At 37.2% G+C, this 24,414-nt stretch overlaps 1 protein-coding gene across 1 annotated transcript in view; it reads right to left on the bottom strand.

The window, feature by feature from the left end:
* KCNN2 (potassium calcium-activated channel subfamily N member 2) overlaps window positions 1–24,414 on the bottom strand; it is a 173,317-nt gene that overhangs the window by 122,129 nt on the left and 26,774 nt on the right. The window lies entirely within an intron of this gene.

Here is a 24,414-nt window from a genome sequence, read left to right as displayed (position 1 = left end):
AAGCACTCATAAGTGGGAATATATATGATACAAAAAATCATAATGTCTTGTGATAAAAAAAAATTTTCTTACAACCAAGTTTTGAATGGAAATCTACACACACTTCATTCCACAAATGATAAAATACTTTCATTTTTAAGTTACACGGAAGTACATCTGGATGCTCAAGATTGCACTAATTTCCCTGAACACCAACAGCCAAGATAAAAGGTTATTCTTAAGAATGAACAGGCTGTTTAGTGCAGCTTCAGATATTCCATTTTCTTTGGAAAAACATGGACTGTACTTCTGTCTTGCTTGTCCCATTTTTGCCTGTTTTTTGAAACACACATGAATCTCAGGAATCTTTGGAAATTAAAATCCCAGGGAACCTGGGCTTCTACTGTCTTGCTGAACCATGGTTTCAAAATACATGTTTTGTGAACTAGGTAAAAATTAGATAGGCAAGGTTCCATCTTTCCTTTTCTGTTTATTCTGTGTCCTTAATTTTTCTTAAAGGTACTTTCTTTTAAGCTTTCATTTTACCAGGATATAAATGCTCATGACCTAGTTTACCTTGAAAAGCCTTTTAAGAAATTTGTAAATCTCCATGTTTTATTTAGAAGTCATCAAGGCTCTGTCCTGTAACTTAATCTACTCTGATCATGGAAGCTTATATTAGAATTGTGAAGAAGAAGAAAAAAAAATCTTTTTAAGGTCTTGTTATACTAAAATATCTGATATCTTTATGTGGGGAAATATATGATATCTGTGTGAGGAAATGATCACATTTGTTTTCTAATTCATATATACAAGTCACAAGTCCCAAATGTTATACCTCTGCTTCTGCTATCCTGTTTATTTGTTGAAATGCAAGGACAGTGCTGTTACAAGCTTTTAGACTTTACTGTCTTGTTCATTGTGTGAATAAAAAAAAATGAATATTCCCATGTCTAACACAAGAGGTCATACTCATCACACAGCTTGCTGGAAAACTGATAAGCCAGTTTTCACTTTAGTCTCATTGAGCAGTCTGGGATATTTTATCACAGTTTCAAGGTATAAACTAAGACTTGTGGAGAGTTTGCATTTTCAGAGCTAAATAAACCTTCCCTGCTGTGGCATGATTAATGAGAAAGAACAGAAATTAGCTATTTGTTCTATCTTCCATTGCTAAATAATTTTGAAGTTAATTTTAAAGAATGGATGTGTTTGTTTTCTGGAAAAAAAATCTATTCTTCGTGCGAACTTAATTGTTACATTATTTCATATACCACACATTAATTAGTGTGGCAGCTCAGAACTGCTCAATCATGCTAACATGGCAATGGTGAACACCTATGACAGAAACATCTGTTTGGGATAAAACTTCGGGGTTTTTCCTGCCTTTTCATTATATACTGAGTGGAACTGCTCTTACTGATTGTCTTAAGGCCTGTATCTGCTGTGCCAAAAAGGTTGATTTTACATGGGTATGTCTACATGCATGTGCATGCACACCTTAATATAAAGAGAGAAGCAGTTACTGCAGATCTCCCTTGATAATTATGATTAGTGGGGATATTTGGAAAAGAGATTTTTTTTCCCCTAACCTCTCTAATTGCAAGAACAAGATAAATACTGCCAAGCAGTATTGAGCTAAACTGTATTAACAACAGGACTGGAAACACAACAGACACAAGAAAAATTGGATTTTTGGGAGGATAAAAACCACTATGAAATATTTGAAGTGGCGTGGATCAGCTGGTCATTTGAAAAGCTCACATGGCAACATACAACGGAGATACATTTAGCCAGCTGATTCAGGTGCTCAGCAGGTGACTCTTAAATTATGCTTAATCAGACTACCTTTTATTATTCTCACAAATTGTTGCAGTTTTGTAACAGATAACTCAGTACAATTACTGAAATGCTAATTTAATGCATTTAAATAGTTTTTCCTATTTCAGCCTGTGCAAGAGCGCAGAGTGACTTTTAGCATGTGTGGAATTATCAAGTGTAAGAATTTACTTTTAACTGTGTAGAATGTTTTTGCAGAATTTTGACCTGTTAAATCCAGCACTTACATCTAAATATAAGATTATACCTTGCAGAGGTGGACGTTAGCAATGCTTTTTCTCTCTGTAAAATATGTCATCTGTGATTTGTGTAGCAACTGCTTCTAAATAATTAAATTTGCCCATGTTTAAAAGTAAGGTTGTTGGGTTTTTTTTTCCCCTATAGGTACTTAATTTTTAGTGCTCTGTTTAGCTTTAAGAACAGAATTGCTATAGATTTGTATTTTCTTTGTTCTATTTGGAAAGTTCCTTCAAGGTTACTTAATAACAGGTTCCCTTATTAGGCTGTAAAATGTGAAAGATGGACATTGCTTTTATCAGGTGTGTGTGAATGCTTTCAAATCTGTAATGGTAGGTTCTTCCAGCCAGTAACCCTCACAATTCAAAACATATAAAATGTAAGCTTCCTTCCTTGTGTTTATTGGAGGATTTTTTATTTGTTTCTGCATTCCTGATACCCTGAAAGTCTGCAATTTCTGGAGCATATTCAAATCTCCTGTTGCAGAAGTCTGTTTGTTTAGTGCTGTCATCATCACACCTAAAGTTTTATGGATGTGCTCATAGTACACGCAAATTTCAATGTACATTGTGGTCCTGCTTACAGAAATTCTCTCTCTAACAAGTCTGGAAAGTTTATGCACTTGCAGAACAAATGGAAGCAGAGAAAAGATGAAAGTAAATGTTCAATTTTTTGTTACCTGCAGTTACACTTCCTACTCAATATACTGTTGATTGTATTTATGTGCTTGTTTTTCTAATTTATGAAATGACTGGTTTGAGAAATGACTTTGGGAAGAGCATCTCCTTCCTTCCTAGCTAGCTATGTCTGCAGTACTTTATTTTCTCCCCTCCTCTACCTTTCACATTACCCCTCCTTCTCACCCTTCCCTGCTGCCGAGGAAACAGTACACTTACATTACTTGAAAGCACTTCTGAGGTGGTAGAAGACAGGGAAGCATTTATTAAAGTATGGAGTCACTCAAACATCCTCTGCTTCAAGCTGGGCCTGGCTGGGTAAACTGTACAGCTAAACAACTATTTGAAGCGATATTCCAGAACTTGATGGGAAATTTTATAAAATTGGCATTCCCTAAAGTATAATTCTTCTCACTTCTCTACTTTATCCCTTATTTCAATATTTTTCAGCTAGGGAAGAGTTAATTTTCTTCACAGTGGCTGTGTTTGGATTTGTGCTGAACACAGGGTTGATAACAGAGAGATGTTTATGTTGTTGCTCAGCAGGGCTTACACAGAGCCAAGGCCTTTGCTGCTCTTTGTGCTGCCACACGGGTGAGAAGTTGGGAGTGCATGAGAGGCTGGGAGGAGACACAGCTGGGACAGGTGACCCAAACTGACCAAAGGGATTTCCAGACCATGTGACATCATGCTCAGGACATAAAGCTGGGGGGAAGAAAGAGGAAGGGGGAATGTTTGCAGTGATTTCATTTGTCTTTCCAAGCAAGCACTACGCACGATGAGGCCCTGCTCTCCTGGCGATGGCTGAACACCTGCCTCCCCATGGGAAGCAGTGAAATAATTATCTTGCTTCACTTGAGTGCATGGCTTTTGTTTTCCCTAATAAACTGTCTTTATCTCAGCTCATGAGTATTCTGGCTTTTACCCTTCCCATTCTCTTCGTAGTCTCTCTGGTGGGGGACTGAGCAAGGAGCTGCCTGGGGCTTGTTGGCTGGCTGGGGTTAAAACACAACAACTTTTACATTAAATTCTACCCTATTCAGAAAATAGAATTTCTACAGAATTACGATTAATTCCTTCCAGATGGGTAAAAAATATCTTTGCAACCCAGTATATGAGATTAGTAGCTATTGTATTAGCAAAGTGATATTTAAAATACATATAACATAGTAGACTGCTTTAAAGAGTTTGGATAACCAGACAATTTCTCAACAGAAGAACTACTTTTTAAAAATTATTGTTCTTAAATTAAAAAATTATTATTCTTCACACATTCAAAATATATTCTACATTAGAGTAGTCCGATGTAAACATGCAAAATATATAAATAGTATGATTTCTTCACCCTGACTAGTATTTTAGATTATTTATCTTGTCAGAAGATCAAAACCAAGTTCAATGTGGAAAAGATCTTCCTATTTAAATTATGAAATCTCTGCTGTTACTGTTACAAAGTATGACCTGAATGTTCTTTCTCATAAAATATTACCAATATCGAAAATTTATCAGTGTTGAAGCTGGTCTAAATCAAACTAGCCTTTTCTGTCTCAAAAAGCCTGTCTTCTGGAGTAGAAAGTTTTTCGTAGAAGGAATCCATTTTCCCATTTGTGATCATTAAATAAAACATCTTCCTGTACTGTCTCAGGAAACAGCAGTGCAAGTGACAGTGTTGAAACAACAAGTCATCGAAGTCTTACACACTACTTGACCATGAAAAGTCTTTTCAAGAACAGAATTCCAGTATTCAGCAGGTCATGTTCTCTGAAGGGTGGAGCGGCAACATCTACATGTGCCTCCATGTACCTTGTTTCTAGGCCCTTGATCCCCACTCTGGAGTCTGGGGATGTGGATTCCAGCATGTAGCAACCCCAGTGTGCAGAGCTTCAGCTCATCAGAAGTGTCAACAGAGGACAGGACACGATCACAAATCCAACACTTAACAAATGGTTCTATTGAAAACTCTCTCCAGATGGGGTGGGAGCATAATATTTTCCTTTAAATACCATCAGGTATTGTGTTCACCTCTTAAATCTAAGGCATATGGATCTGGGTATGCTTCGCTTAAACACAGTAGGGAAGAAAAAGTTATTTTCTTTTCTGCCAGCCTGGATGAATTCCATCTCAGAAAGCAGGTCCTAAAAATCAAGCTGTACTGTAACTGAGGGAAGAAACAACCAATCTCGTCCCTTTACAACTGTCTGCTTATGAAATTTGAGATGATTCTTCGGTCACTGAGCAAGAAAGTACCCAAGTCACATGTTTAAACAAAAATCAAATACTCTCATCAGAACAGGAACAGGATCCCACCTCCACCCCCACAGAGAGGTGCAGAGAGGCCCTTTAAAAGGCACCTTTCCAAAAGCTGGGTGCATATCCTCACCAAACAGCAGCAACATCCAGTGCTGTCCCTTTTGGAGGAGCCAAAGGAACATTTCCAGCCTTTCTCATGACCAGGCTTCTATGTCTGCTTCAGTGCAGTATCAGCATTTGAATGCTCAAGGAAACACACAACACTTTGAACTCCAGATCCTAAAGCTGCTTTCAGAATTGCCCTGAAATTTTGAGGCTGGTATAGTATTTGCTAGAAATTTCTGACAACCTCTGGGAGTTTAATCTGACATTCAAGGATTGCTTATACTTTAAAACATGCCAATCTGTAGTCACCTGTAGTGACCTATAGTCACTGTTATTCTTTCATGTTAAATACAGCGTGTCATGTCTCCTATGTATGTTAGGTATGTGGGAAAAGGAGGATTCACTACAAGCTAAATGCCATCAAATTCATTTGTCATCGAGCTAATACACGTGTTAGTTTGGATGAGTTTTTTGCCCTGCTGCCCTTCTCATGCACATGCTACATAACTGACGGGACAGTTTTTCCAAGAGGTGGAGCTGCTATATTTCTGCTAGTTTAAAATAATTAATTTTAAGTCTCTGTATGCACTCTTTACTTACTTTGAAGAGCCACTTCAAAAAAATTGTTTTGGCAATTTTTTTTCAACTTCACCAGGATTTTTATGAATTGTGCTTTATGAGCACATTTTGCATAACAGAAAAAGGAAAAAATACTTTCTCTTTGACTCAAATATCCACAAATTTTATTTAGGAAGTGAAATGTGGCATTAATGAAAAAAAAACACGTATTATAAAAAGTGTGTCTATGCTTATTCACAAAAGTAAATCAATAAAGCCCATCTCTGCATTCTCAAATAATCAGCTGTAAGCAGTCCTTCTATGTTCCCTTTTCCTGTTCCCTTTTGTGCATGAGGGCCTTTGAGGTCTGGCAGTTAAGACTTGCAGGTGAACTGTTGTTTCTGCTTCTACACTCATGAATAGCCATCTATCCAGTGCACAAAAATACCAAAAGGATGGCACAAAAATGTCTCTACTCAGACCACTTTGTGCTGCCCTGTGGGGCTGGATCTCCCAAACAAATGCAGAAGTTTGCAAGGTCCTTGTTGGCTTAGTCTAGCAGTAGGATTATGGAATAAGGAAGAGAATAATGGCATCTATGAAAATATGTGTTTATCTATTTTCTTTTATTTGCAACCACAAAACCTCTTTCAGTTTCCAGTTTCATTAAAGATTAAAAAGAATTCCTAAATCTATTTTGATGTAAACCTGAATTACCTAATTACTCTGTAACAAACTAATTACTAGTAATAAACTACTCAGTTTTACTCCTTCTACTCTAGCTCAACTGCTTTGAGTGTAATGCTTTCATTTCTACAGGCAAGTATTTACACAGATCAAATGTATATGACAGATAATATTTGCTCATGTCTTTCTACAGAAGTGTCTCTTTGCACAAGTAAACAAGTATTTTGTAGACAAAATCCAAAGGCTTAATTTTGAAATCTGTCCTAGAGGACAGTGGCAAATGTAATTGCAGATTCTAGGTGAGGATGATAGATCTACAGCAAGCGAAGTACAGGAGGCACTATGAGGCATTAATAAAGAGACATACAATTATAGGGGTCATTTTCTAATGGAATGTAGTGATTTACATTTGGAGAAGGGTGGCTGCTTTAGGCAGGTGCAAACTCTGCCAATATTTTGGCAGGCACAAAGTCTGCCAATACACGTTTATTTCTACATATATACTTATGTAATAACAGGGCTGTGGGCAGGCTGGGAAGGTCGGCGCTAAAGCATTGAAAGTGATTGCAGAGTCACACACTGGAAGGAAGAGGGTAATTTCTGTTTATTATGATGCAAAGTGTGAACTTGCATGAAAATGTCCCCTAGTATGCTCATAAACAATTTCCTTGTAAGCAGGTAAAAACCTTTTAAGTAGAACAGTATTGCTTGCTGGTCTCTAGTCTGGAGTATGAAACTGACTCATGGCAGCAGAGCTAGAAATGAAAACAAGACAGCAGTCACTGTGAAGGAATCGTGGAACTATAGAGATGAATTATGTGAGGTGGAAAGAATGGCAATGAGGGATAAAAAAAGCTGCAACTCCTAAATAGATGTGACAGCAGATGTTTAAAAAAAATATCTGAGACATAGTGTTTGAAAAGGGTGCTTAAAAGGAGAGGTGATGTTTCGGCCAGAAATACAATACGTATACAAAAAAATTGTCTCAGTTTGAATGTCACCATGTCTGAATTTCTTAAATGCAAGAATGCCTGTAATTAAATACTAGTTTTAAATTCTGGGAACACATTTTATCTCTGTAGAATACAAATACCATTTTACTGGACTCCTGAGCAGTGAAAACTGGCTTATTGGTGTAAAGTACTTGCTCTTTTAAGAATAATCATACTAGTGAAAATTTCTTGTCATTTTTACGAGCTGAATCTAGGTCCTCAGCAGATGATAGAGATGGCTGACATGTCCTTCCTCTCAGCTACAGAAAGCAGATAAGGCCTGCGAGCACCAGGGCTGCCCCTCTTTGTGAGAAGAAGGCAGTGTCTAGACCCCAAGTTTGGGAGAGTATCCTATCTCTGATGGAAGTTGATCAGACATTTGGTATATGAATGGTGCTCAGGACTTGACAGTAAATAAGGGGACAATCCATTCCCCTTGCTAGGGCATGTGTTCAGCATGACTTTAAATGCTGTGGGTGACAGAAGCCTGGTGATTGATGAGGCTGGATCAGTGGATGTGGAGCAAGGAAGCAGCTCTGCTTCTGGCAGGAAGAGCATCTCCAGAACGCAGCAGGCTGACAGGGTCTGCAGACCTGTCTGGTTTCAGATGTGCCCTGTAACAGCTCTGGCAGTGATTGCTGTGAGATAATAGGTTGGATCCCTCTTCCAAGGTCTCTTATTTGAAACACTAGTTATAAATCTATATTGATGCCCTGTCCACATTCTAATCTTTCTGACATTACTGATCAGACTCCCCAAGAAAATAATTTGTAAAAGTTCAGGAAAAATTTTAGAAAAAAAACCCAATTCCGTTATAAATTTTGAATAATTCTGTTTCTAATATTTCATTCACTTGCTGCTAACTTTTCTGATAGGAGAAAGGAGATACAGGTCTTATTCCTTTTGTTCTTATTGCATTTTATTTTTAGGCTTTTTATTTAAAAAAACCCCTATTTTAATAACATTGTGTTGTACAACAGAAGGCCATTCAAAAAAGTTAAGTGAGAAGTCCATGTAGTTTTTTCTTTCAAAAGTGTTTTCTGTACCTGGCCTATGTATATTATCCATTTCTTAGTCACACTTAGGACTGAAACACCTCCTTGAGAAGAAATGTCCAGGGCAGCATTTCAGAGCAGAACGCTTACTGATGTGTCTTCAAAGTTATTAAGCTATTCTTGTTATTCTTCGTCCTATTATTTTAAAATGCATCTTTATCTGTGAGACCATACTGAAGCTGTTCACTGTGTTACCCGCAGCAATGTCTAATATTCCTACCTCAGGTCATTTTGTAAAAGAACATTAAAAATTCTTCCTTTATTGCTACATTAAAGCAGTAGTTTCCTAAGGTTCCTAATTTTATGTCATTTGTTGAAACCAAGCTTATCTCCAAAGTCCAAGCAAAGAACGCAGGATTAGTAATGATGAGCTCATTCTTAACATCCTCTATCCTGTTAAGGCATGAGCTAAGATTAACCCAGTTTACTTTTCAGGAGGCTTGTGAATATTCACGTTTTTTTAAAAATACTTGTCACAGACTACTGCAGTCAAGGGGACACATTTGGTTCTATTATACCTGTGAAGGATATGACTCAGGTACTCTGCAAATTATGTTAAACTCTTGGAGGTGGTGTGACAGATCTTTTGGAACTTCTTGACTGATATATTTTGCCAAACTGACAATTATATCAAGTGCTTAGGAATTCTGAAAATGAAGCCAATTACTATTGTGCTACCAGATTTGGTATTCTTTCATATTTCTAGTACAAGACTTTATTTTTCAGTAAAGCAGAAGGGCAGAAGAAGAGTATTTCAGCCTGAGTTCAGGTGTTCCCCTGAGTGTAAAGACTTTTTTCTAAAATAATATCAATAAGATACATTAAAAGTAAACTATTGGAATTAGGCTACTTCGGAAGAAAGAAAATATATGGAAACAGACATTTAACAATTAAATAAGATGCCCTGGAAAACTGGAGAGTACTTTCTCAGTACAATATCACAGTGGACAAAAATATGCCATGTAGATGAGAACAACTTTCAAGGAGAAATATGAAGAGCTCTGCACAATATTACTGAGTTTTTCCAGCTGCTGTAGTACTCTTGTATTTCTGTGTAGAGAGATTGCATACATGTATTTATTGTGTGAACATGTTCATGAATGAAACAGGCAAGGAGATTCAAAGCATAAGATTATGTCTACTTCTTACAGGAAACAAATCCTTCCTTCGGCTTGCATAGTTGCCTGACACAATATAGCTTTCTAGTAATGTCCAGGAACAGAATTACCTGATAACAATTTTGTGTAATTCTAGAAATTTCTTTTGCTAAAGTCATCACTTTAAATCTATTTTACTGAAGAGAGTCCTGTTCATTTTGACAAACTAAAGAATATGAAGGAAGGAGATCACCAATGAACCTCAGAATATGAAGGAATGAGACCACAAGATGAAAAACAACAATAGGCATTTAAATCTAAATGAGCAGTTAATAAATAAACATGAATTATCTATTTGTATTTTTCCCCCAGCTCCTGCATGGAGGAATGATATTTATTGCAGTAGCTTTTCCAGGTGGTCATGGAGTTAAAGATACATATTTTACAGTAATATAAATAAAACTTCCTTATTTGGCTAGGAGAATATCAGCAGTTTTATAACTTGATTAAAAATCCTTTTACATTGTCTTAGTTTGCTCTGAATCCCTGCATGCCTGGAATACCATGAGAGTGAAGTGTTTAAGGGGTGATTTTTAGTCACTACATTGCCTTTTTCCTCTTAGTTTTTTTCAGTGAGCCAGTGGAGCACTAATGTATGACCAAACTGGGATAAGGATGTAATAATAATCCAGATACTTGAGAAATTATAAAAGATCAATGAAGCCCACAAGACCACTGGCAAAAGAAGGAACTGTTAGAAGATAATCCAAATTAGGGTTAGTTTGCAATTTTATCTTTGTATTTTCTCAGTTTTAGAATTTAATTTGAAAAGTGCTCATTTAAGGTAGGCAATTTTTATGTATCCTAGAACACCTCTCTCATTTCAGTCTTTGCCTGTTTTGAATAACTGCTCAGTAGCTTGCATACTTTAAGTTTCTGCTTCCAGAAAATTTCCTAGTAGATGGATTTCTTAATCATGGTTTATACTGTCTCTCACCTGAGTATATCTTGACAATAATTTCATAAAATTATGAAATCTATTATTCTAGGACATAAGTGATACTTAAAATTGTTAACCAGTGAAACTCCTCTTTTTTTGAATACAGACCTTGCTCCACAGTGCATCACTTGATCTCTGTGACCTGAATTAAAGGTTCAAAAGCTGTGCACCACATCAGCAGTGGTTGTAAATGCTGTATTTCTCAGCACTATAGCTGTTCTTGGGTATCTAGCTACCAATATAATAGGAACCCTTTGCTTGCTGATTACAACTTAAACTTTACCTAATATACTTCAAGAGTTAATCACCTAACTGCAAAATAGAAATGCAACACCTGAGCCTAAGCTAGCCAGCAGGCAACTGCTTTGTGAAGGATGATGGCATTTCAGAGAAATGAGATACTACCATGCCAGGATAGATCCCCATCCCCCAAACTGTTTCCTGGGGCACAGAATTCATCACTGCTCCTTGCAAAAATGGAGAGAACATGAAGAAAGAACAAACAGGATGCAGGAGTGCCCAAGCAGTGTTTCACCTGCTCAGCACATGCCCAAGCTGCAGAACAAATAGGGTCAATATCTCCTTCTGTTTGATGAGTTTTAATGTGAGTCTCCTAGCTCTATGCTTTTGCCACTAACCTAAGGAGTTTTCTGAAATAAAACACATAATAGAATGAACTTTAAACACTCATTAGTACAGGGATTGGAATCCAGGTTTCCATGTCCCAAATTACTTCCTCAGCCATTAGTCTGAAGAGCATTGCAGTGGCTATTTAATTATTCTGTTCTACAGTAAGAGTAATTGAAAAAACCTTACCTTATATTCTGGCAATTAGTGATCCTGCTCAGCGGGATTTAAAATTTTATCACACAGGAGGGATCTACGGCATTGTCTCTCACATGCTAGGGGACACTTCTATTTCATAAGATTATTAAGTAAGAGAGTTTGTGGAAACAGGTAGCAACACCTCTGTTTTGAAGAGAGCATTAAGGGAAAAAGAGAAATTATGTGACAAGTTGCAAAAATGTCCAATGGAGTTGGCCATGATGGTGAGACAGAGGTAGAAAAAATACTTAAAACCAGTTTTAGGCAGATGCAGACATGAGCTGGGTACTTAGCTGATCATTACATGTGAGATTTTAATCCTGGGCATTGCCAAAAACAAATGACATGAGAATTTAGCTACTAGAAGGGAAAACATCTAAAGAGTCAGGAAGTAGATATGATAAAGACTGAAATAAACAGGGCCAGGAGACTTCTTCTCCTTTTTAATGCCTTTATTAAAAGTGATCAGCGCAGGATTGGGCGGCTCAGCAGGGCTGCAGTCCCCGTCGCGTCTCCCAGGGCGACTCAGAGGAGGAGGATGTGCGCAGCTCCGTCCACTAGGAGCAGAGCCGGGGGATCCGGTCCTCGTGGGAGCGTTTAGGGTCTGATGTCCCCGTCAGATCTTACTTTGTCTGGCTCTGTCCCGCCTGGTCCCGGCGTCGGGACGACTCTCTGCTCAGGACGAGAGGGGCTCCGAAGGTGTTCAGCATCTCTGCAGGCTCAGCACTCGGCTCCTCATGTCCAGACATCACTTTAGTCTCTCAGCTCTTATTTGGGTCGTTGTTTTTGGGGTTTTCTCTGTGCCTCTGGAGTCGGGGTCCCAAAAAGCATGCTGGTCTTGGAGTCACTTTGCATAACCCCCCCACCCTCTCAGGTGTCTTCCCTATGCTGGGAAGAGAACACCTTAGCCTCGGGGAAGGGCCATCATCCCACCCCAGCCAGGCCTTTACTAATACAAAAGGGGCGATAAGTTACAACGACCCGTGATTACAATAACAAAGCACACAGAACCCTGGCAGGGACAGAGATCTGGCTGCCTCCCTGTAGCTCTTTCTCACAAAAAAAAATATTAACCGAATTTTTGTTCATAACAAAGACCTCAAAGCCTTGAGTCCTGATCTTACATCTTTCGCTTAGTACTCCACAAAGAAGAAAAAGATGGATAGTTTGAATACCTATCCTATATTGTTTTTGAAGTAAGAGGATATAGTAAAAAGAAATAAAGGGGAAAAATATCAATGAGTGTTTATAAATAGATTTGAAGATGAAGTAGCTGATTGCTAACTGCAGAACATATAACATCTTGCTAACGACTGTGTCAACACCACACAGCTGGCAAATGGCTAATACAGTGCAAAGGTTCCTGGGATGATAAGTGACGCTGTAGACCAGTAAACCTGATGTTAGAACTGCAAAAATTAGTAAGAACTATATTAAAATATAATAGTAATACATACGTGGACTGATATGAGTTTGGGAAAGATTCAAATCCTTTTTTCTTCCCCACAGCAGATGTCCTGCCTAAAAATTCAAGGGATTTCCTTAATGAAGTCACCACAATGGTGTTAACAAGGGACAATCATTTAATACATTTGGATTTTCAAAATCTATAGAGGACTCTGAAGCAAAGTTGTTTTTTCAATAATGTCTTGGGATGATTGCCAATTTTTACCCAATCATACAACATTTCTTTAATGTTAAAGTAGAATTCCATGTGGCAAGAGCACAAGAGTAAAACTTACTTAATAATTTAGTGAAGCAGAATACCAAGTAATTTCTTCAAAGAATTTCAAACCCATTGATTTCAACAGTTGGGTTTTTTTTTTCTCTGTATAAACACTTTCAGATTTTATTTGTAAGTGTAGTGCTCCAGGATGCATAGCGCTCCAGAAAATTTTATTGCTGTTCCATCAAGGCCCTACTGTAAATAAATAAAACAAAATGGCAGCTGAATATGAAAAAAATTGCAGTAAAATACAGCATATTTTTTCTTTTTCCTGTTTTGAAGGTGTGAGTCATGTGGCAGGAAAACCCCTGCTAAGGTGACTATTTCACTAGTCAGTGGGCAAACTGACAGATTCCTCCAGCAAACCATCCAGATAAATTAATACTGAAAAAGCTTTTATTGCTTGGATTTGGAGGAAGACTTTTCACATGACTTAATTAGCTGGATAATGGAACAAATCTATTTTAAAGTAAATTTATATAGCTTTTTGTCAAAAGTGATATTTTCATCAAGGGTGAGACCCATAAAGGTTTCTCCTCCTCTTTATATAGCTTTATTCAAGCTTTATTGTGACTAGAGTTTTGTACCTAACTATATGCAATTGCAGACTGATTTAATTAAGAAAAAAACCAAGGCAATGGAGATCAGAGGGACTAGGGTCCTTGAATCACCTTTTTACTGACAGCTGGTCAATAAGTTTTATGCAGCATTTTTCTTCACCTTTCCAAAAGGAATATAATGCCTAACAGTTTTTTGTCATGAGGAGGAAAGAAAATTCAAATTTTAGAATTTAATTACTATTCCATTGCACTCTATCACTCATCTTCATTGAATAGAATTTAGGAAGCAATTTTAGCTGACAATATTGATTTCAATTATATGAAAGGGAAAGATACAGAAGGATTATTGAAAGACAAAGAACAGCATTGAGAAATGCTGATCTTACATAAAGAGAAGCTCCTCTGTAGAGACGATATTAAGTTAATGGAAGAAGTCAAATCTTCTTTGTATATTAATTTCTCCTTTGAATTCTCTGTCTTCCATCTAACAGGAGTAGCATTAGCAATCTACATAAAAATAATGTTACTTTTCTAATAGCCTTCAAAATGTAATAAAACTAAAGAAGGACTGTAGAAACTGAACTTCAGCATTTGCAGCTGGACTATTTATAGCCATTCTATAAATATACAGGACATTGTTTTTTACTTGCTTTTTTTTTGGTACTTCCTCACATGGTTAAGCCAAAGAGAAAAAAATATCTATTTTAGACTTAGTTACAGCTTTTGCAGTGTACAGTATTGTGAAAAAGTTGTCTTTCTACTTCAAAATTGCTTTGCACAGTATTTGTACTTTGCAGATGAGTTACAAAGGACTTGACTTTAACTTAGGGGAAAGTGGTTGAAGAATACTGAGGCACCAAAGAGCTGAATAATTCTTCTAGCTCTCTTCTTCATAAATTAAATTGGGATCTGGACAACACATATTGGGGATGAGGGGGGGGGTTTATTCCATTTTATCTATATGCAGACCTTATATTCATTTGCTTAATTCATCAGTGTGCTTCCTCATAAGTGCTTTGCTAAAGAACCCAATTTTTCTATATCTTCTGAAATAATTAATTTATTTCTTTCAGATGTGAGTATAAAAGCTGGCTCTATTCATTCTTGACATATATACTTGACACTTCAAATAGTGTCTTGGTCTTCAGAAGTTGCTGAAAATACAGTCTCAACTATCACACCTTGAAAATATTTGAAATCACCAAAAGCAGTGTTTGCAAGGTCATTGCAGGCCTGTGAAAGTCTTGGACTTTTACATGTTCTATGCAACTGCTGCTGATGCAAGGAGAAATACCTGTATAAATCCCTGTATAGAATTCCTATCAGAACTGTGTTGGAGACTTCTTTTTCTGAGTTCTCTGTTTTCTGAAGTATAAAAGACAAATTCCTCACATGAAAATCAAATATTCAGTAGGATCAAATGCTGAGTAAGTAAAAGGATATTATAATGAGTAAGTAAAAGGATATTAATTTCAACAGATGATGAAACAAACCTCTGTGTAGAGTAGTATCAGATGCCACATTGATCTGCCACATCAGAGTGTACCACTCTGTCACATTTAGCATGCGACGTCAATAAAGCCACTCCAGTGTCACAGTTCTGAGCGCCGCAAAAACTTTGCTTTGAGGTAGGGGAATTAATTTTAAGCACTTGGGCTTCCTGCATAGATACTGTTTCCGAAGAGGAACTATAAGAACTAGCTAATAGGTAAACACCAGTGTAAAAATGATACAATATATATGTCCTCTTCCCCAGGTCTCTGAGCAGAGGCAAATAGCTCTGTCCACCTAAGAACCCAAAATCTCTCCTGAACATGTCAGTATAGAAGACAGCCAGAAACAGAAACAGCATCTTCCCTCCTGCATCATAGTCTTGGAATTAGAAATTCATCTCCTACCTTTTGGAAACCCTCCCAGAATAATATTTTACTGTCTGCATGTCTCTCCTGCCAAAGCATTAAATAAAATCTCTGAAAAAGAAAAGGGTAAGGAGCATGACTATACAGCCTATTCAGTATTCAGTGGGACAGGGATTCCTGCTGTCCAAGACTCTGATAATTGTCCAGTCCAGAGCATCACCTCCATTACCTCTTTCCAAGCCATGCTTGGAAGACAGCAATGCCTATGGTTATTACATTTCATGAAAACAGCAGTCCTATAGATTTCGTACAATGTGTGCTGTACAAAACCCTACCAGATCACTGCCTCAAAGAGGCTGATGTGTTAACATCTAATTTTGGTGTAAAAGGGAGATTATGTGTTAACTGTACAACAAAGGTACCAACAGCATTTTCTGGTACAGGAAATTAGTTTTAGAGGAAGAAGTTAAAGTAGTCATGGATTAGGTCATATAGATTATAATTGAATAGACTCCCCCCAGAAGGACTCCCAGATGAAAGTGAATGTTTATGAATATTTATCATACTTTCATTATTGCTTTCAGGTGGACAAGAGGAGGGGATATAAAAAATTCCCTCATCTTGTGTGCCTATGTATCCTGTGTATCAACACAGCAGCAAAGCACAGCTGCAATCTTGAGCTCCCTTGTGTTACCACTCTTTGGCATGCCCACGTTGTTCTAGTGATTCAGAGTCTGCCTACATTTCCCTTGTGATTGGTCCCTAATAAGAAAGGAAACACAAAATATCCATGGTTCATTTGAGGTCTCTTATCTGTAATTCATTAACAAAAGCTTTAGGGTTTTGTAAAATGTGTTTATTGGACTCAAGTGAGATGGCTAACAGCAAAAATGATTCTGTCTTTGTTTATGTAATAGTCCCTGGGTTGAATTTTAATTATTTATATGTATTTGAGAATAGTCAGCCTTTTTTTTCTCACTAGAGTTTTGTATCTGTTAATGTGATAGACATAAATTGAATAAGTGAAATTGTTGAGAGCATATTACTTTGACCTAGGGAAAACAAATTTTTTCTCCAGTCAGTTCAGGAATGTCCCATGGTCTTGTTTCTTTTACTTGTGGTATAAGGTGAGTGGCAGAAAAAACCAAACCCAAGGCTGTCTTACCCCATTAATGCTAAAATGCCCAGAGTGTGTCTTCTCTCCAAGGCTTCTGTCTCAGTCAAGCATTGTTTTCCAGTCATGATAATTAGGTCACAATTTGGAAAGAAAACAAAATTCACTGGACCCAAAATAAATTGAGAATCTGAGGAGGAAAGGGCAGGGGGAGGGGTGTTGGTATTGTTTTTTCTTTTTTTTAATAGACAATTGCAAAAAATAAATTTTAAATTTTCAGCAAATACATTATACCAGCTTGAATACATATATTAGCAATTATTGAAATTGACTGTATATATATATATATTTATATATATATATAGATACACATTATATTATTAATTCTAGAAATTACTTTTTCATTTTAGTAAAATAATTGAACCTTATTATCATAACCAAATTGATAAACTATGTTTTCTGTTTTCTTTTCTATAAAGCTTTGGTGTCTTCTGATGTTTAGCCACAAATATGCCACTGCTACAGGCAGATATGAATAACTATAAATATGTGAAGGCCAAAGAAAATGTTTACTTAATGAAACTTTATGAACGGAGAAAAGTACTTAAAAAGTTACAGCATCATTCATCTGAATAATTTGTTTGTGTGGTGCTTTGGAAGAAACAAATTGAAGTACCTGTTAATAGAGCTGCATAACAAAGGCTAGAAATGAGGACACTTTCAATGCATGGAAATGGTTGCTACAACAGAGGCTTGCACGACACTGAAGTGATTCAGCTAGAGAAGTTTGGTAGACTCTGGGACAGACACTGATGAGGTGAATTTATGCATCTTCATTCAGTGATATTTCAGCACTTCTCTGTGACATGTCTCTTAGAGAAGCCCTTGCTTCATCACACAGCCAGAGCACAGGTTGGTGTGGGTTGTGTGCCCTAACCAGTAACCCTCACCTGGTATTTCACATAGAACTTTCTTCTCAGCCATGTTGCCCCTCAATTCATGAAAATAAAGTGTTTATACATAATCTGCAAGGATGTTGTAATTTCCATTTTTCCTTCAGCTGCATTAGTGCAGCCAGACATTTTTCTGCCTGTGAGCCAGTCCCACCTCACCTTCCTGTAACTTTATTGTTTACAGTCTGTAAACTACAAAAGCAGTGCAGCTACATTGTTGTTGTCTCAAGATCTGGGCGTCCTGTCCCGAGTGCAGCATTCAGTCTTCCCACAGGAGAAAACAGATCTTGGCTACGCCACTATGTGAACAGTCCACTCCCTCTTCTTCCTCTACACTAAGATCACAAGAACAACAAACTGGTTTGAGGTCAGGAAGACATTTTTCAGCCTGAAAAGATCCTGGGCTTTTTTTTTTTCATTGCCATGAGTGCATATTTTGCTACGTCAGCAAGGATGCTGTTGTTCAAATCCTGTCTGTCCTGCCTATGTGATTAATCACATTATGAGATAAACTTTGAGGTGGGCTGAACACTTGAAAGTATGATTCATTACATCTTGTTAAAACCAGTGTGTTTAATATTCATTGATGTAAATGATAGAATTCAGTACCTTTCATGAATAAAGCTGAATTTGACACGAGATATTTGCTCCTAAAAATAAAGTCAAATGTAAACAGATTAAACTAAGTATCATCCAAGCTGTAGAACCCAAGATAGATAAATATTTAAAGATTGCAATTGTGTTCAACCATTTCCCTGAGCCATTACAATTTGATGAAAATGAAACATTTTTGCCCCTCAGTTAATTCTTCTAAACTGAAAATAAACTAAAACAGTTTGGAATTTAATTTGATAACATACTGTAAAGAATAAATATTTGTATAAACAAATAGACACAGGGCTCAACAACCATCATTCCAACACAATCAGACTGTTTCTGCTCAGAAGCAAAGTGTCAGAACTTCCTTATATAGGAGCTCTCTTCTGCCAGCAGACGTACACATACAAAGCTTGCATACCATCCCTGAGTTATTTGGTGCATTTTTTTACAATTAAACACTTCATTTTTTTAGCCATAGCATTCTTTTTTCTCAGATGTCTTTTGCTTCTGCATTTATATCACACAGGTCTTGGATTTCATTGTTTATTACTCTACATTCATTAGCCTGCTATTCAGGCATATAAAGCATTACATGCAAGTACATATGAAGGAAGCTAAGAAAGTCCTTGTATTGTCCGTTGAGAAATAAATTAGATAAATATTTACCCTGGAATGGAAGTATGAACAAAATCAACAGCCTTATTATATGACTGTGTGTAGCCATCCTAGGAGGAGGATTCAAATAATTTTACATGTACTGCCCTTCAATGATATTTTTAGAATTTTTTCAAGTAGGCACACTTTTTAAAGTATAGTAGGTAATATATCAAGGAAAGGGAAAGGGAAAGGGAAAGGGAAAGGGAAAGGGAAAGGGAAAGGGAAAGGGAAAGGGAAAGGGAAAGGGAAAGGGAAAGGGAAAGGGAAAGGGAAAGGGAAAGGGAAAGGGAAAGGGAAAGGGAAAGGGAAAGGGAAAGGGAAAGGGAAAGGGAAAGGGAAAGGGAAAGGGAAAGGGAAAGGGAAAGGGAAAGGGAAAGGGAAAGGGAAAGGGAAAGGGAAAGGGAAAGGGAAAGGGAAAGGGAAAGGGAAAGGGAAAGGGAAAGGGAAAGGGAAAGGGAAAGGGAAAGGGAAAGGGAAAGGGAAAGGGAAAGGGAAAGGGAAAGGGAAAGGGAAAGGGAAAGGGAAAGGGAAAGGGAAGGGAAGGGAAGGGAAGGGAAGGGAAGGGAAGGGAAGGGAAGGGAAGGGAAGGAAGGGAAGGGAAGGGAAGGGAAGGGAAGGGAAGGAAAGGAAAGGAAAGGAAAGGAAAGGAAAGGAAAGGAAAGGAAAGGAAAGGAAAGGAAAGGAAAGGAAAGGAAAGGAAAGGAAAGGAAAGGAAAGGAAAGGAAAGGAAAGGAAAGGAAAGGAAAGGAAAGGAAAGGAAAGGAAAGGAAAGGAAAGGAAAGGAAAGGAAAGGAAAGGAAAGGAAAGGAAAGGAAAGGAAAGGAAAGGAAAGGAAAGGAAAGGAAAGGAAAGGAAAGGAAAGGAAAGGAAAGGAAAGGAAAGGAAAGGAAAGGAAAGGAGGAAGGAAGGAAGGAAGGAAGGAAGGAAGGAAGGAAGGAAGGAAGGAAGGAAGGAAGGAAGGAAGGAAGGAAGGAAGGAAGGAAGGAAGGAAGGAAGGAAGGAAGGAAGGAAGGAAGGAAGGAAGGAAGGAAGGAAGGAAGGAAGGAAGGAAGGAAGGAAGAAAGAAAGAAAGAAAGAAAGAAAGAAAGAAAGAAAGAAAGAAAGAAAGAAAGAAAGAAAGAAAGAAAGAAAGAAAGAAAGAAACCTAAACAAAGCAAGCAAATACAGAAAACCAAAGAAGTCCCTCAAAACACAGCTATTAGATGCTAAGTTTGTCTTACTGCATCATACTGGAAACCCTTATCCAGACAGGAAAAACCACTACACGTTTGTTACTGTAAGACTCTGGAGGAATCTTGTCACATCTCCCACCTTATGACTACAGAAGTGGATTGGATTTTTCATTTAATATTGATCCAGACTGAATATTTATGTCTACACACACACCTCTTACACACTCCTTTTTAAAAAGATAATTCTAGTTGGTGCTACGCTTGAGAGAGATTAATACATGAAGCTTGTTCTGGTATCCTTAAGCTTGCATTATTTTCTAGAATGGATCTGATGTAGTTCTGGATTGATTTCAAATTCAGAAAACTGTAAGCTAAAGAGTCTGCTATGATGTATTTAGTCTCAAATGTTTCATCATCTTCTATGAAGCTGCCTATTTTATATAAGTTAAATGACAGAAAAATGTTTGAATTTCACACAGGATTCCTGGAGATGGTTATTTGGTTTCAAGAATTTTGCAGTATCTGACAAAAATTTTAGAAACCAAGCGAAGCCCTGGGATGTTTTGTCCATAGTTACAGATGTAGTTTTATGCAGATAATGCAGTCTTTTCAGAGGTGATAACTCACAGCAGATCCTAGCTTTCACAATGACTCGACACAGTGAACAAAAGGTGTATGGCATTCTCTAATACCCTGAGCAAAATACTGGAAAAAAGTCTGTGTCTGTAGCTCAAGTCTGGAACACAGTCAAAACATTTCAGTGAGCAAGCTTTTCAGTCAGCTGGATATAGGCATTTCATATTATAATATGATTTGATTAAGGCCATAAGTTAGAATAAATTCAGGCCTGGGTATAACCCTGGATATTTTTGCACGTTTGGGTATACCCCTTTGAATTTTTAACATGCTATGTTATGTTATTCCTTGTGATAACAGGTCAAACTAGAAGCATAACAGGCTACATCTCTCAATAGTAGCAAGAAAGGCATCTCTGACTTTTGGAGTAAACTGCCTTATATCTCCCCAGCAGTGAAACAAACTTATGTGGCTCCTGATTAAATTACTGTCTGCACAAGACTGGTGAAAAGCCTAATAAATTTATTAAAAAATTAATAATAAGATCATGTTATCCCTTACCTTATTAACAAACATTTTAATTAAGTTAAAAAAGAATTTAATACATTTCTATGTTTGGGAAGAAGGTGTTTGCTCACTCTTTTGTTTGAGAAGAAAAAAAGGGAGAAATATGCAACTTTTTATAAAAAACCAGTATAAGGTTATCCACAATGAGTTCCCTTATTTTCCAGTATTCAAATGCTCACATCTCTAGCCCAAATATTTTCTGTACATGTGTTTGTATTTTCTGAAGAAAGAATGAGAACTTACAAATTGTTTTACAAATCAAATCTCCACCTATTTTAGTATAACACACAGCCTTTTTCTTAAGACCAGTCATTGAGGTAGTTAGAATACTTAACAGACCATTTTGATCATTAAAAAAAAATTGGAAACTACAGAAAAAACCTAGGTTCTTAAGATAGTCCAGAATAACCTCTAAGTCAAAACAAAATGGCTCACTGTGTTATTTGTTAGTTACAACAGGAAATAACATATTCTACAAGTCACATTTACTGAGGCATAAAAATTGTCATTTTGCCCCCAGAAGAAACAGACAAATTATATTTCTTACCAAGAGAAGAAACCAGGGCTGACAAGTACATGATTTAGAAAATACTCAGCTTTCAGAAGTGGTATACCCTGCACTAATTTCTTCCTGCCTATCTTTTGTGCGATCCAGTCTTTCTGTCTAAGCCTCCTAGGAGTATTAAGATAACAGTCATGTAGTTTCTATGTGCACTTGTTTAAAGTGTTTGTGCAGTGGAAAACATGGAAACAAGGTGTCAAACTTCAACTTCACCTTTGACAAGGTGTCAAACAAGGTGTCAAACCTGTACAATGCAAGAGCTGGACTAAAACAAAAAATGCATTGTTGTATAACTACTACTTGATCAAAAAATGAATTTTGGTAAAGACAAAAGTCTAGGTTCTAAACTGTGTGCATTAAATAGTATGAAGCTCTTGCACTGCCAGAATAGTTATGACAAGAAGGCAAGGTGTCTACATACCATTATTGGAGCTGGAAACAACTCTGACATAAACAAAAAGTAATCCTATGCAGTCAAAATGGAAAACAAAACAATTTTTCCTCTCTATACTCATTAGCCTGAAAGTCACAGAGAAAAGCAGTTGCTATGTCTCTTTTCAATGTGTCTTGAAGTATTTATCTTTAAAGTATGGTTCACAATTCTCCTCTTTCTCCCATAGTTCCTTCTGAATTGGTGGTGCAGAGTTATATTACAACACTGCTCTGCAAAGACACAAGTGGACACAAGCTTGGGTCTGAGTCATGGATGTGCCAATGGTTCCTGCAACTCCATGGACTCTGCTTTAAACTGCACTGGTTTCAAAAGTTCAAAGTGCTTGAAACTTCTAGGTGGCTTTGCAAGTAGCAAATGAAAGCAGAGCAGAGAGAAACCAGTGCAAACTGGCAAGTTATTTTTATTGGTACAGCACAAAATATACAAATACCAAGAAGACATGTAAGCAGAGACTCCACTAAGATTTTACTGTGGGCTCAACTCTTAATTAAGATGAGATGTATAGCTGAATAACATCTCCACTTCCCAAAATTTATTTTTCCCTAACAACCCAGTATATCTTTGTTCCAGCTCTTTCTTGGAGAACATATAATTGAATTTTATGTGATAAGTCTCTGGAGGCTGCATTCATCAGGCTTATATAAAGCTAGCAGAGTGCCAAAGAACAATCTAGCCAGCAATGTCTTTCTATCACAGAAAATTGGGATGAAATAGACCTCAAGATATCATATACTCAATTCTCTTAGGCAATTCCCTTATGGCATTCCTGACACCAGTTTCTCTAACCTAAAAGCTACAAGTAGAGGGAAAATGCATTGCCCTCTAAGATAATCTCCTCAAGGTCAAAAACAGTCTTTGAAAGCTTTGTAGGTAGGCAAAAGAGAGTAGATGCAATATCTCTTACTTTAGGGAAGGTTTTCTCTGTCTCTGATGACCTTTCCTGAATTTTACTGCAGCAATACTGTTCAGGTGGGAACTACCATGAACCAAACATAGAATCGATTAAAAATAATAGTCAGAGTAGTCCTTGTTGCTTCACCATCAAACTGTAAAAATTTATCAAATAGGCTTTTACATTCATAATTTTGAACATTTGAGTAGACTGTGCATTAAATATATTTGTGTGTGTGTGAAGTGGAAAAGATTGCACACACTTTGGCAGAAAGAAGTAATGCAAAATTATCTCTGCAAGTCAAGGAGATAATCTGTGCACAATGCTGTGTTTCTGTGAGAATAATGAACTGCACAAGTTCAACTGGAAAAATATCTGTGAAGCAGCTTTGCAGGAAAGGAGATGGGGAATAGAATGACTCATAGATCAAAGAGGCTTTAACCACTCATACTTTTCCAATATGGCATCATCTGAGTTATTAGCAGGACTACCAGCAGTGAAATTGACTGACAACCAGCACGAGTGAAAGCCTTACTAATGGGAATACTCTGCTCTAAGCACTGCAGTTTAAGAAATGTTATATTAAGGGAAAGCTTTCAGAGAAGAGCAACAACAACTGGTAACAAAATTTCAGGGTGTTGGGGTCATTAGGAATGACTGGATATGTATTTAGTCAAGACACTGCATTTCAGTGAAAGAATTAATAAGTATTTCCATATGTCTCCTGGATGTAGAACAAGAGCAATAATCCTCAACTGCATGTAGATAAGATGTCTATGATGGTATGGACAGTTAAGAGAGAGAATGTGTTATGCAAGAAAGAATATAGAATTATCTAGAAAAAAACCCTTTTGCCAGGAAAATTTCTGGAAGAGTTCCTGTGGTTGGGAATGAGCTAGATAATCTAAAGAGGTCCCTTCTAGCTGTATTCTTTGTTGCTGGGTCTAGGAGAGACGAGTATTCATCTTCCGTACTGAACTAGTTTTAGAAAAGTTGATGACATATTCTTGGCCCAATGTGTATAGTGGCTCACAAGTTTGGGTCATTAATTTTCTGTTGTGGGCCTAATCTACACAATGCATGTCATTCTTACCACCATCAGTACTGCTGTCTCTCACTTGCCTCTCCAGCACAGCACAGATTTTTTAGAAAAACCAATGTTTCCTGACCTACCTTGTGTTTTTCTCCCTAACATGTTACTGGAGGGAAGACTCCTTTTCCATACTCATAGGTGTTTCACTTTTAATTAAGAATTATTAAAAAAAAAAAATCTAGTACTGTTCTGCTTTAGTCTTTTTTTATCAGCTATTCTGTGGGGGTGACATAATTGAAAGTTCCATTTAATGGCACATGTGACACAATTTTAAATTCCACTTACAGGCACACAAGGACAGATAGTTCTCCACTGTCAGTGTTTCAGG

The sequence above is a fragment of the Zonotrichia albicollis genome, chromosome Z (genome assembly GCF_047830755.1).
Source record: "Zonotrichia albicollis isolate bZonAlb1 chromosome Z, bZonAlb1.hap1, whole genome shotgun sequence".
Classification (NCBI taxonomy): domain Eukaryota; kingdom Metazoa; phylum Chordata; class Aves; order Passeriformes; family Passerellidae; genus Zonotrichia; species Zonotrichia albicollis.
This window is presented reverse-complemented; position numbering and strand designations above follow the sequence as displayed.